Below are 14314 nucleotides of genomic sequence, written 5' to 3'. Positions count from 1 at the left end.
CAACCTCCACCTCCCGCGTTCAAGCGATTCTCCTGCCTCAGCCTCCCGTGTAGCTGGGATTACAGGCGAGAGCCACCTGGCCCAGAGCCCAAGTTCTAGTCTTGATTCTACCACTTACTAGATGTGTGATTTTCAGCAAATCACTCAGTCTCTTGGAACGTTGGTTTCCTCATCCATTGGCGCTCCCCTTCCTCTTTGCAGGCTTGCTTTCGTTGCCTGGCAACGGGACGCGACGCCGGGACTGAGCGTAAGTGCGTGCTTTGACTGAGGCGGTTTTGACCGTTGGGCCCTGTCAGTTGCTTAGACTCACCTGGGTCCTCCAGTCAGTGCCCGGCTCCTCCTCCTCCACCTCCGCCTCCTCCTGGGTGGAGAGTGGGGCGGCACCTGCGGGGCAGGGGAGCCCATTCCACAAACCCGGGTAGGAAAACGAAGGTGGAGCGTTGCCAGATACAATACAGTACCGCATGCGCAGTCAACTTTGAATTTCAGATAAACGAATTCCTTTTGAGTACACACATAGTATCATACAAAGTTATTCGTTGATTATCTGAAATTCAGAGTTACCTGGGAGTGCTGTGTTTCTTTGCTGAGTCTGGCACCCCGGCCCGGGCCGCCTCCCTCTCCACTCTGGCTGGGTCTCCCAGGTGTGGGAAAGGGAACTCCTTCTATCTCCTGTGGCAACTTCTTCAGGCTGAAAGCACCTGTTTCTGTGGAAATGGGCTTTCTTATGGTGAGCCAAGATGCCTATTGATGTATATGAAAAATCACACTTAAAACAGGAGAGATGGGTTATTCTCATCGTTCATGGAAAGAGGTGCTGAGCGAGATGACAAGCCTTGCCCGCGTCCACCGATATGTCCACAATTCCCAGATAGATCCTCGACTTGGGCCGACCCTTAGGCTGGAAGCCTCTTAGGGCAAATTTTTATTTCTATAATCTATGCCTTTTAAAATTAATAAAATGTCATTTAATGTCTCTTTGAATATGTTACTTATTTTCTATATTTTGTCTGTTTTTAAAAAAAAATTTCTTGAGTGTAAAGTATTTCATTTGTTGTATTTATTATCTCGTTTTCATGGTCTTGCAAACCAAAAATGAAGATTTCTTCCCAGGGCAATCAAGGAAGAAGCCTCTCACTGAATTATCAGCCCCCAAAGCTGAGCTTCTATTTAAGCTATTCCTTGCATTTTCTACATGAGAAAACATTAGAGATAATGGTCCCCTTCTCATGTTCATCTTTCTGGAGCAGCAGCAGGAGTCTGTTCCCATTTTTATGTTATTTCACTTCAAGTGACATTGAGATGTCTATGCAGTATTTTTGTCTTTGGAGTATATCATATTGAAAAAATACAGTGAAGATACTGTGTTCCAAAGTCAGTTACTGGCCGGGCGCGGTGGCTCAAGCCTGTAATCCCAGTACTTTGGGAGGCCGAGGTGGGTGGATCACGAGGTCAGGAGATCGAGACCATCCTGGCTAACACGGTGAAACCCCATCTCTACTAAAAATACAAAAAAATTAGCCGGGCGTGGTGGTGGGCGCCTATAGTCCCAGCTACTCGGGAGGCTGAGGCAGGAGAATGGCGTGAACCCGGGAGGCGGAGCTTGCAGTGAGCCGGGATCGCGCCACTGCACTCCAGCCTGGGCGACAGAGCGAGACTCAGCCTCAAAAACAAACAAACAAACAAAAACAAAAAAAAAAACGAAGTCAGTTACTTTCCTCTGGGTGGTTAAGACAGCAATGCCAACTCAATAGGGAATTAGGTTTATTTGTGCCACTTTGTTTTCAGTTTTAATGACTATTTACATATGCATGCAAGCACATTCCTTTCCCTGCTGCTTTGTATTCCTTTCCCCAGTACAAGAGACAGCACACGGTGTGCAATCTTCACTGCACCCTGTGTCCTGGAGTTCACACTCTATAGAGCTTCCACATTCTCTTGTATATCTGCATAAATAATCCATTGCGTTGCTCTGCCTCATCAGGCCTGAATTTGATGAATATTCAGATGGTGCTTCAGTTTGACTTTTGTAAATAATGGTGCAAATAACCGTGTGCATATGCCATTTCATATGTTTGCAAGCGTATCTTTGTTTTGTTTTTTATTCTGTTTGATGCAAAGTCTTGCTCTGCTGCCCAGGCTGGAGTGCAGTGGCATTTTGTATCTTAAAGGTATTTTCTTGTATCTAGAAGACTACTTCTCTAGTAAGATTAGATAATTTTTTTCTGAATTATTCTTTTAAACATGCTTTCCAGGTTGCTTATCTTTTCTTCTCCTTTTCCAAGAATGATTATAAGTCATAGGTTTGGTCACTTTACATAATCCCATATTTCTTGAATATTCATTAAAAAAAATTCGTTTTTCTTTTATTTGACGGGGTTAATTTGAAAGAGCAGTTTTCAAGCTCAGAAATTCTTTCTTGACCTAATCTATTATTAAAGCTTTCAAATATATTTTGAAAATCTTTAAGTGAATTTTTCATTTTTAGAACTTCTGTTTTTTAGACATCTATCTCTTCATCTCCTGGATTGCCTTCATGGTTTCTTTGTGTTGGTTTTCAAGCTTTTCTTGGATCTCATTGAGCTTCCTTGCAATCCATACTTTGTATTTTTTATCTGTCGTTTCTGAATGTTCGTCTTGGTTAAGGTCTATTGATCCTTAGTTGATATCACAGCATTCAGCTTTCTCATGGTGCAATAATTCTTACTTTGGTTTCTTCTCATTTGGAGAAGCTGACACTTCTTATTTTTAAATTTATTTTCACTTTGATTTTGTTTTTTTTCCACTATTATTCCCCTTCCCCTGGGGGTGTGACTGTGGAAATGTTGGGTAGGATCTTTTGGTTTTGCTTCTGTAGATAGCCAGGTGCACTTTCTCTGCAGGTCTTATATTGGGCTGTGCAGTTTGACCTGCAGGCCAGTAGGTGGTGCCACTAGCCCATTTACGAGAGGGTTAATTGCAGTCACTCTGCAGACCTCTTTCTGATAATGGCCAATGTTATTATCTCTCCCCTACCCCTGACATGGCTCTCTCAAATTCCTATTTGGGTAGTGACCTTTAAAGGGAAAGAAATTGCAAAAAGCCCATGAATTAGTTGAGGAGCAATTAAAAGTCAGCCATATAGAACCGTCAAACAGCCCTTGGAATTCACCCATTTTCGTCATCCCCAAAAAGTCTGGTAAATGGAGACTTTTGCATGACTTACATGCTATCAATGCTAATTTGCAACCTGTGGGGTCCCTTCAGCAGGGGCTCCCCTCCCCTGCAGCGATCCCTTGAGACTGGCCTGTAATCGTTATTCACTTAAAAGACTGTTTTTATACTATTCCCCTTGCAGAACAGGACAGAGAAAAATTTGTGTTTACAATACCAGCTATCAATAATGAAAGGCCAGCTCACTGATATCATTGGAAAGTGCTACCCCAGGGAATGCTTAGCAGTCCTATCACGTGTCAGTATCATGTAAATCAGGCTTTGTCCCCCAGTAGAAAAGAATTTCCTAATTGCAAGATTATTCATTTTATGGATGATATTTTACTAGCAGCCCCAACAGAGCCAGTACTTTTAAAGTTACATGCTTCTGTCACAAGGAAAACACAGTTAAGAGGTTTAATCATAGCACCTGAAAAAGTACAAATTTCTTCTCCTTGGAAACATCTTGGGTACATACTAACTACCCGGTCAGTAAGACCTCAAAAGGTTAAATTAAATACTAGCAACTTACATACCTTGAATGATTATCAGAAATGACTAGGTGATATTAACTGGCTTCACCCAACCTTGGGCATGACTACTGATAAGTTACAGAACCTGTTGTCTATCCTAAAAGGCAGTGCTGCCCTAGACTCTCCTAGGTATTTAACTCCTGCAGCATAAAGGGAAATTGAAGAGCTAGAGCAAGCTATTTCTCAGAGGCAACTAGATTGCATTGATCCATGGTATTCAGTTCAATTATTTGTTTTTCCCACTAAACACACCTCTACAGGGTTAATAGGACAGATGACCCCAAGGCTGTCCTAGAATGGATTTTTTACTCTCATACAGGGACTAAAACACTCTCTCCCTGTATCCAGTTTGTTAATAAAGTCATCTATTCAGGCTGCAGGCAAGGCAATCTATTACTAGGTTATGACCCTAATATCATCAGAATTCCTTTAAGTAAAAAGTTATTTGAAGCAGTATTGCCTTTATCTATGGACCTGCAAATAGCACTCTCTGATTACATAGGCCATAAGAAGCATGCCCTTCCTGCTGACATACTCCTTCTGTTCTTATCTCATACTTCTGTGGTTTTTGCCTACAAAAATAGTTCAATCCCCCCATACCTAACACTTTAACACTGTTTACTGATGGCTCTGGTAAAGTTGGAAAAACAGCTGTCTGGTGGAGACGGCATAATTCCCTCACTTGCTCTGGATTTACTAGCACTCAAAGAGTTGAGGTTAGAGCCTTAATATTGGCCTTGGAAACTTTTTCTGCTCAGCCCTTCAATATTGTTAGTGACTCTGCTTACTCTGTTTATTTATTGCAGAACCTTTAGACAGCCCTCATTAAGTGCACTTTTTCTCTGACTTCAGCATTTCCTAGATCAATGTACACATCTTATTTTTATCACACATATTTGAGCCCACAGCTCACTGCCTGGCCCACTGGCGTATGGCAATGATCAAGCAGACCTACAGGTTAAGACATCACTGCTTGACCAAGCCACCCAATCACATCAGTTTTTTTTACCAAAACTGGAGAAACTTATCTAAACAATTTCACCTTACCCAGAGACTAGCTAAACAAGTTATCCTACAATGCCCAGATTGTCAGCTCACAGGTACATCCGCTCCTTCAACAAGTGTTAACACTAGAGGACTAGAATCTAATCAGTTATGGCAAACAGATGTTACACACATCCCTGAAGTTGGAAAACTTAGGTATGTACGTGTATCCATTGATACCAATTCTCACTTGATTAGCACTCATGCCTTTCCTGGAGAGTCCACCTGATATGTCATTAAACTTCTTTTAACTTTTGCATTTATGGGGTGGCCCACAAAAATTAAAACTGACAATGGTCTGGCTTACACCAGCTCACAATTTCAACAATTTTGTCACACGTGGAACGTCCAACATTCCACAGGCATCCTGTATAACCCCCAAGGACAGGCCACAGTAGAATGTATCCATTCCACCCTTAAAAATATGCTCAGAACACAAAATAGTGGGAATATGAGTAAGGACCCTGCAACACTACTAGCACAAGCCTTATTTACCTTTTTTATTTTTATTTATTTATTTTTTTTTGAGACAGAGTCTTGCTCTATCGCCCAGGCTGGAGTGCAGTGGCGTAATCTTGGCTCACTGCAAGCTCCGCCTCCCAGGTTCACACCATTCTTCTGCCTCAGCCTCCCAAGTAGCTGGGACTACAGGCACCCACCACCACGCACGCTCAGCTAATTTTTTGTATTTTTAGTAGAGACGGGGTTTCATCATGTTAGCCAGGATGGTCTCGATCTCCTGACCTTGTGATCTGCCCACCTCGGCCTCCCAAAACGCTGGGGTTACAGGCGTGAGCCACTGTGCCTGGCTACTCTTAATTTTTAAAATTTAGATGATAAATTTTAATCAGCCATAGAAAAGCACTTTGCTAAAACTTCTCAAGATGTAAAACCCACAGTTTTATGGAAAGATGTTAACAGTAATGTATGGTGTGGTCCAAATGAATTGTTAATGTTGGGGAGAGGATATGCTTGTGTTCACACCCCCTCAGGTGCTCTTTGGTTTCCAGCACGATGCATCAAACCATACAGTGGCATGACTAGGACCCAACCCAGTACCAGAAATGAAGAGAATGAACCTACAGAACCCGCAGACCTGGATGATGCAGCTTCCTCGGATGACACAAGCCCCGGACATTACCTGGGGGATGCTGAAGAGGATAACTCAGGAGACTAAGCGAATCCTGCTCTGGACACAGACACCATTCACTCCAGATAATATGTTCCTTGCTATGCCCTCTGTTGTACATCAAAACTCGCGTAGGGTATTGATCCTTTTTATGCTCTCACTTTGTCTTTAACCTGTACCTGCTACACTCTATTGGGCTCATGATACGCCTTTCTTTCACCTGGGCAAACACCCTCTTCCCAGCCTCTAATAATGTAATTTGCATGGCTTGGAGGGATAGATTTACCCCCAGCAGGGTCCCTCATTAATGGCACACATTGGACTAAGGTGCCAGGTAACAATACATATCACTCTGCTATCCTCCCACTGTGTGCAAATTATAAAAGTTCTAACCCTTACCATGTACCTGCCCAAACACAATTATGGCTACATCATGGCAAAGGAAATGCCTTAACAGCCTTAGTTGCAGGTAGCCTCAAACAGGGCAATGCAATCAATGCCACTTTCCCAAACATTCCTGCCTGTGCTAAAGAACAAAGCCGGGAAAATAATGGATTCCACTTTAGCTGGGAGGTCTGTCATGGTGAACAGGCCCATAGCCTCCAGTTAGGCAGTTATAACATTTTAGACTGGAACCCCCACAGCCATTTGCAGGGCATTCGTACTGATGTCTGCGTCTATTACGGCATCAATGACAATTTCATAGCCACATCCCGTTCCCCTATAATTTGGGCGGAGACGGGAATGGGATATCTCAGATCCCAAGTAGAGTCCATGCCACCTCAAGACACTTTATGGCACCTGGGACATCTTAGCACCCCCCTTAACACCTGGTGTGGGACGTATCACAATTCTAGTCACAACTATATTACGACCATTTTTCATAATCACACTGATCAGTGCCTGATTTGCACTACCCATCCATATGTTTTCCTTTTGGGGACCAATATTTCCATTACACCCCAAAACTCCACGTTTGTGACCCGAGTGCAGGGACAGACTTGGTTTGCCTCTTGTATCTTTAATTATAATATATCTAATTTAAATATTCCTCATGTCATGGTATTGAGGAGACAATCTGAGGCTTTCCTACCAGTCAATTTAACACATGATTGGCAAGGTTCCTCTGCCCTTGCCACCTTAGAATGTGCCCTGTCCCAGGTCAGACACAGAGATTCATAGTTACACTTATAGCCTTTATAGTCTCAGCCATACTCATCCTAGCAACTGCTAGTGTTGCTGTAGCATCTATTACTGAATCAGTACAAATAGCTACTTTTGTAGACAGTTTGGCCAGAAATGTGTCTAATGAACTTCTTTTACAGCAGGATATAGATAAAAAGATTCTTGCACATCTGCAAGCCCTCAAGGCTGCCTTGGAATATGTGGGGGAGTGACAAGATGCACTGGCATTCCAACAGCAATTAAACTATGATTGGGAACATAAACATATCTGTGTCACTTCTCTGCCATGGAATCAATCAATACATAGTTGGGATGAGGTGAAATACCACCTCTGGGGAACCTTACATGATAATTTAACAGCAGACAAAAGCAACTCAAAACTAAAATTCTAGAATCCCTAAATGCCACAGATCTACCCACCCAACAAACAGCCATATGGACGGGTGTGCAAGATCATCCCTCCTGGGATAGACAGACTCCCCACTCCTGGGGGGTCATTCATTGATTGAAAAATAATATTGCTAATTATACTCCTGTTTGTCTTATGTTATTTACTAATTCTAGGATGCAAAGCCAGAATATGAGCAGTGACCACCACACCTGACAAACCTGTTGCTGCACACATTTGTACTCCTCAATAAACAAAACCTGATGCAAAAAACAGAAAAGGGGGAGATGTAGGAGTTTGGGCAGGGTGGTGGGAAAAACTGTAGAAAGATGCAAACCTTCTTGGAAGGCCAGGCGGTTTTACAAAAGCTTCGGGAAAGGATTTGGCTAAAGGCAGCCTGATTCTCTTATCCAGTGCCTGAAAGCTTATGTTAGATAGCAAGGGGATGTAAAGAAACTGATTTAGATAAGTTAGTTTACTTAGGCCTCAGAGCCTGGCCTTTAATCATCTGCATGCAGGATTGCTCTCTCTGGGGAGGGCGACCATGTTAATTACCCACAAATGTGTTGACTCAAAGCCTTTGTCATTAAATCTGTACTGAATAAATGCCCACAGCACCAGCTTGTCAGGGCTACAGCTGCTGACTCTTTACAGCACCCTCCTCAGGGTCTGTAAGCGGCCCGGTCCCCGAGCCTGCCCTTTCACTGGATACCTGTATCTGAGTGCATTCTTTCATCTGTCGTTCGGCCAGAGTCTGCGGGTTGGACCCAGCACCCATGAATACCCCAGTGATGAGTGGGCACCAGTCCTGATAGGAGTGGCTAAAGGAGCTCCTTGTGAAATGTACTGAGGTCTTTGCAGGTGTTAGGGGAGTAAGTGATCTGCACCAGCTCCATATCGTAGTTAGGCAACAGTGTGCTCTGTTTCCCTATTATGCCCCAGTCCCAGGGCTTATGACTCTCAGCTCAGATGTACATTGTTGTCCATCTCCAGGCCACAGTATAGCTGAGAGCCAAAGAAAACACCTGTCCCATGGCTCCCCACAGGAGTGGTTTCAGGGCAGAACCTGTCCACTCAGCCCAATACAGACAGCTTTATGGTCCAGCTATTCTCTGATGTGGTAATGCTGCTGCTTCATGTTGAGACGGGGAAGGGCTTTACCTTTTGGCTCATGTAAGATGGGTGTCAGTTGTGGTGGTGTTGGCTGGTTGAGTTGTCTTGAGCTCAGGTCCTGGTGGGAGTGGTCAGGTGCCGGGGGTGTTGGATAATTCCCCAGTTCTTAGACTTCTAGATGGCCCACTAGACAATATATATGAGTTCTGAAGAGGCTGGACTACGATCAGGCTCGTGGACTTGTTCTCAGGGCCCCAGGGTTCAGGTGCTGGTTGTGACTGGGAGGGATATTTTAGTCCCCCAGGTCATTGCAAGAACTTTCAAGTGGGGCCAGGCAGAACACTCAGGCAGTGGGAGCCTGAGTCCAAATCACAGTCCTATGGTGACTGGAATCTCAGAAGGGCTGTGGCCTGCAACTGAAACAGTCAGGCGGGAGCAGGGCAGCTGTGCTGTGGGCCTTTCACTTTAGAGGGCAGACCTCTGAGCTGGGACCATGGAGACTAGCAGTTGTGGGGCACGTGGCCCACCCTCACTTCCCTCCCACAGAAGTGGCACTAGACATTGCTGTTGGGGGTGAGCAAAGATGCCCAGTCACCCCCCAGTGCGCAACTCCCTAGTCCTGGGGCAGCTGGGCAGCAGGGAGCAGTGGCTGGGACTGTTGTGGGAGCTGAAGGGCTTATTGGCGTTGTCAGACTGAGTTGTCAGAGGAATGCCAAGTCACAGCTGTACTGCTCGGGTGGGAGTGGGGCGGCTGCACTGAAGGCCTGTTATCTAGATGAAGGAGCCCATTTGGCTCTGTAGTCGAACTGCATCTCCAAAACTATCTAACATCAGCCCAAATCCTACAATAAATTACTTCTAACACGCTCTTATGAAGCACCACACGGTCCTCCATGGCATGCATTTTCCCTCACTGCAGAAAGATATAAACACAATTTGTTTAACTACAGATGTGTTCCTGGTGGTCTTTGAATGAAGACGTTGACAGAAAGTAGCATAGCATGCTGGTTAAAGACTGTTTTTATTCGAATCCTAGTTTTGCCAATCAACAGCTGCATAAATTAAACTTTCGACCTCAGCTCCCTTATTTGTAAAACAAGGATAACAAAAATACATTTTTTAAATAAGGTTGGGTTGAGGATTAAATGAAATAACAGAAGATTCTCTCTTAACTAATTTTAGCTGTAGAAAACAGAATATCTAACCAAATTGGCTTTAAAAATAAATGTTAAAAACCAGTTAACATTTTTCTCACATGATGTTAGTTTAAGATGGCCCAGGAGTTTGATGGGTGGTTCGCTGATGTCAAATGAATCCAAGTGCTTCACACCTTTCCACTGTAACCTCACCCTCGGTTCTGAGGACTGCCATGCGCATGGCTGCAGGATGCTGTGGCCTCAAGTGTCACGCCTGCAACACTCCAGTCTTAAAAACCAGGAAGTAAGGAGGACAGCAGCCTTCTCTTACATCTTTCTGTTGTGGGCAGAGAGAAAACCCTTTTCCAGAATTCCTACCAACAGATCTTCCCCTTTTGTCTCCTTCCTGAGAGTCAACATTGTGCTAGCTCCCAGCTGGGATTCTAGAGCTACACTGTCTGAAATAAAATCCCGGCTCCACCACTGACTGACTATGTGACCAGGGCAAGTTTCTTAAGCCTCACTATATGTTGATTTTTCACTTATAAAATGGGAATAGTAGCATCTACATCAAGAGTTTGTATGAAGATTGAATACAGATGTATGTACATATGTGACAGAGCACTTAGAACAGTGCCAGACACATGCTAAGTGTGAGTGCTAGTTCTCACAGTGTGCTGTGTCACATGGTCATTCGCACAGAGGAGGCTGTGAATGGATGGACGTGGCCTTTTCAGCCTCTTTCTTAGAAGGGAGGCTGTGCTAACAAAGAAGAAATGGAAATGAAAAGGTTCTTGCATAGGCCAACCATGTATGCCACTACCTGCAGAGTAGTTTGAAGAGTGCTTAGCACAGAGTAAGTTCTAATAAATAATTTTCATTATTTGTCATAATAGTCTTTCCTCATCTAGTGACAAAATACTCTGAAACAAGTGAGCATTTAATAAATAGATCTCCAAATCCAGCAACATTAATGTACTCCTTTGTGTGGCCAGCCACATTCCTGCACCACCCTGCAGACCCCATGGACCCAAGCAGCTATGACTCAGTGGCAGGAAATGATGCCACATGATGTTTAATGATGCAGGTAGGTCATCAGGCTCAAAGAAAGTGTTTCTGCAGGGACTGATCCCCATCTGTGGAGATGTGCTGAAGGCCTTACTCCTCCTGCTCAGGCACCTGCCTGCTCAGGCGAGGCACCTGCCATACTTATTCTGCCTCTATGGTGGCCCCCCATTGCTGTAGCAAATGGTCCCCAAAAATATCCACTGAGGGAAGAAACGGGGCAGCTTTCTCTATCAGTCGTCAGTGTTGGTCTGTTTACTCAATTTAATTTCTGAATTTTCTTTATGTCACTATTTAGGTTGCTTGCTCAGCAAATTCCTGATCTATGACTCAGATTCCAGGACCTCAGACCATTGTCTTGAGCTTCAGGCTCTGATTAGTTCATTTCATAGAACTATTTTATTGGTTAAAAAAAAAAAATTTCCACACTAAGGTGGTAAGCATACTTGGCCATCGGGAGTTATGGATTCTAGCTACATCTGGACCACAAATTAAAGGTGTGATTAGATTAAATTAGTTATTTTATTTATTTATTTATTTATTTTTATTTTTATTTATTTATTTATTTTTTGAGATAGGGTTTCGCTCTTGTTGCCCAGGCTGCAGTGCAATGATGTGATCTCGGCTCACTACAAACTCTGCCTCCCAGTTTTAAGCAACTCTCCAGCCTCAGTCTCCCAAGTAGCCAGGATTACAGGCGCCTGCCACCATGCCTGGCTAATTTTTGTGTTTTTAGTAGAGATGAAGTTTCACCATGTTGGCCAGACTGGTCTCGAGCTCCTGACCTCAGGTGACTCACCTGCCTTGGCATCTCAAAGTCCTGGAATTACAGGCGTGAGCCACCGCTCGACCAAATCAGTTATTTTTTATTTGTAAAATGATGAGTTTAAACCTGATGAACAAAAGTTTTCTTATTTATCTATAATTGTAACCTTTGGAGTATATTCCACTCAGTTTTCTAATGGTTTAAAAAGTCCAGATACTCTCAGTGGAACTGCATGTGTCTTGGTTATTTAATAGATAATTTATCTTAAAACATCTGGTCCTCTATTTTTTAAGTAGTGAAAAACGTAAATTAGGAATATCTGGGCAATGTTAACAACTAAAACCCAATCCTTGGATTTCTGAGTAATTATAAATTATGTAAAATCTACTTAACTTCATGTTTACTAAACAAAACATTTTGGAAGGTCCCCTCAACAGCTAAGTCATTAGGCTCATCTTCAGGTAATCAATGACAACCTTATAAATATAGGACATTCAAATTCTTGCATTCCTGGGATAGACATCCACAGAATAAAAAATTTCTGGGTTGAGTTGCCTCAACCCACCTGTCAGAGTGAATTTAATCCTACCATTAATCCACTTCTCTTGGTCTTAAAGACTTCTTTAAAATACAATAGCTGAAAATGTAAAAGGAAATCTTCATTAATTTCTAACAAAATCATGCCTCAAATGAGGTCATGGAGGTAGAGTTAGGTTGGTAGGAAGGACAGATGTTACATAGTAACAAGAAACAGTTCTCTCTTAAACTGAGCTAACTGTGGTGATCCACCAGAGGCGGCGCTAGAGGGTGCCTGGCAAACAAATGGACACGGTATGATTGACGGTCTTGGTTGAAGCATCAGATGTGGACCAGGAGAACAGTGACAAGGAGCAGGTGCTACTCTAACAAACTTTAGCAACTTCCTGATTGTGCTGAGCAACAGGTCTCCTGACACCCCATTGAGACCAGATGACAAAGTTGGCATCTCCTAAAGGCATTATTGTTTTTATTGCTGTGATAAAAAGTTTGAGTTCATTCATTAATATTGTTATTACTTTTCTCTCCTTTCACTCTCAAACAGAAATTACAGACCTTGAGAAGTTAATGGCCTCTGGCTGTGCACCTGCCTCCAACTAGTACCAAGGCAATATGTGAAAAATATGTTTGGAAGCATGCAAACCTCCAGGGGCTGGTTAATGCCCTTATTAATCCGGAGACTTTAGGAAAGTTCTGAGCCATGGAACTGTATTCTGTTTTTGGATTGTCAACAAGATCAACACCTCTGGCAGTTCAAATAATTGCCTGGCCCAAGAGGCTAAATAAATTAGAAAAGTTAAAAAGAAGTAAAAAGTAACTCTGACAAGTTCTTGCAAACAAAATAGCCTTTCAGGCTCATTGATGTAACAAATTGAGCCTATGAAGAGCAGCAAAATTAAAAATCAAACTGCAGATTTCCCAGAATATTTTGTTTTAAAAGTCTCCACAGTAAGCTTTTCAAAAAAGATAACTTTAGAGTTATAAAAGACTTGCAGAAATAGCACAGACTTCCCTTCTGCCCTTTATACAGTTTTCCTTTATGTTAATATTGTACATAATAATAAAATATTAATAATATTTTACATGTTATATGTAATAAGAAAATAAACGAAGGAATTATCCTTTGTATGATACTCCTAGTAAATACAGAACTTTTTTTGAATGTCACCAATTTTCTCGTCATTTCTCAGCTTCAGGATCCAATCCAGGATTGCACTTTGGATTTAGTTGTCCTGTCTCCTTCGTCTCTTCCAACCTGTGATGGTTCCTTAGCTCTTCCTTGTCTTTGTGACTCGGACACTTTTGAAAGGTGCTCATCAGTTATTTTGCAGAATGCCCCCTCAATATGGGTTTGTTTGAGGTTTTCTCATCAATAGATTGAGCACAAGAGCTGTTGGGAAGGACGCCACAGAGACTGTGTGCTCTTCTCAGTGCACGCTGTCGGGACGTTCTCAGTGCACGCTGTCGGGACGTTCTCAGTGCACGCTGCCGGGACGTTCTCAGTGCACGCTGTCGGGACGTTCTCAGTGCACGCTGTCGGGACGTTCTCAGTGCACGCTGTCGGGACGTTCTCAGTGCACGCTGTCGGGACGTTCTCAGTGCACGCTATCGGGACGTTCTTGACGTGGATATATAGGTACTTTGGTCATTTTAATCTTGATCACTTTACTAAGGTCATGAAAAACTATCATTATTTTTGTAGGTGAAGAAAGAAAGGATTAATGAGAAAAACTAATTAGATGGCATAGCCTGGATGCAGAAAGTCTGACTCCAAAATTCACGAACCTTCCAAAATTTACCATGTTGTCCCTCTTCACTTGGAACTCTAGTGACACACAAAGATTTTTTTTTTTTTTAATTTGTACTTCCTCCACTAAGATCTCTAAGTGAGGGGAAGGGACTAAGCTGTTGTCTCTTATTTGTTTCCCTGTTCTTTCAAAGCTCTAGAAAACATGTGAGCATAATTCAAGTAAAAATGTTGGAAGCTTAAAATTTGTGGTCTGCTAGTATATTAAATATTAAATCTCAATGTCATGTGCTTTCTCTGAGCCAGACATAGGTTTTCTGAAGGTCTTGGACAAATATAATTTTGAGTAATGGTTAACAAAAAATAACAATGCTGTGAATGTGGGTATTAATATCTTAATTATTGAGATATCTGGACATTGACAGACTGAGAAACAAAATTTCTAGAAAAAATTTCCAACACAAATTTCAAGAGAAAGT

The 14314-nt window shown here is 42.7% G+C and overlaps 1 non-coding gene across 1 annotated transcript; it reads left to right on the top strand.

Annotated features, from left to right (window-relative positions):
- Positions 1 to 610: 610 nt before the first annotated feature.
- LOC105499876 (uncharacterized) lies at positions 611 to 14099 on the top strand. Its single transcript, XR_011609361.1, has 4 exons — positions 611 to 730; positions 5780 to 10807; positions 11084 to 11282; positions 12633 to 14099. It is a non-coding gene; the product is annotated as an uncharacterized protein (transcript).
- The last annotated feature ends 215 nt before the right edge of the window (positions 14100 to 14314 follow it).

Source organism: Macaca nemestrina, chromosome 10 (assembly GCF_043159975.1).
Source record: "Macaca nemestrina isolate mMacNem1 chromosome 10, mMacNem.hap1, whole genome shotgun sequence".
In the NCBI taxonomy this organism is placed as follows: domain Eukaryota; kingdom Metazoa; phylum Chordata; class Mammalia; order Primates; family Cercopithecidae; genus Macaca; species Macaca nemestrina.
This window is presented reverse-complemented; position numbering and strand designations above follow the sequence as displayed.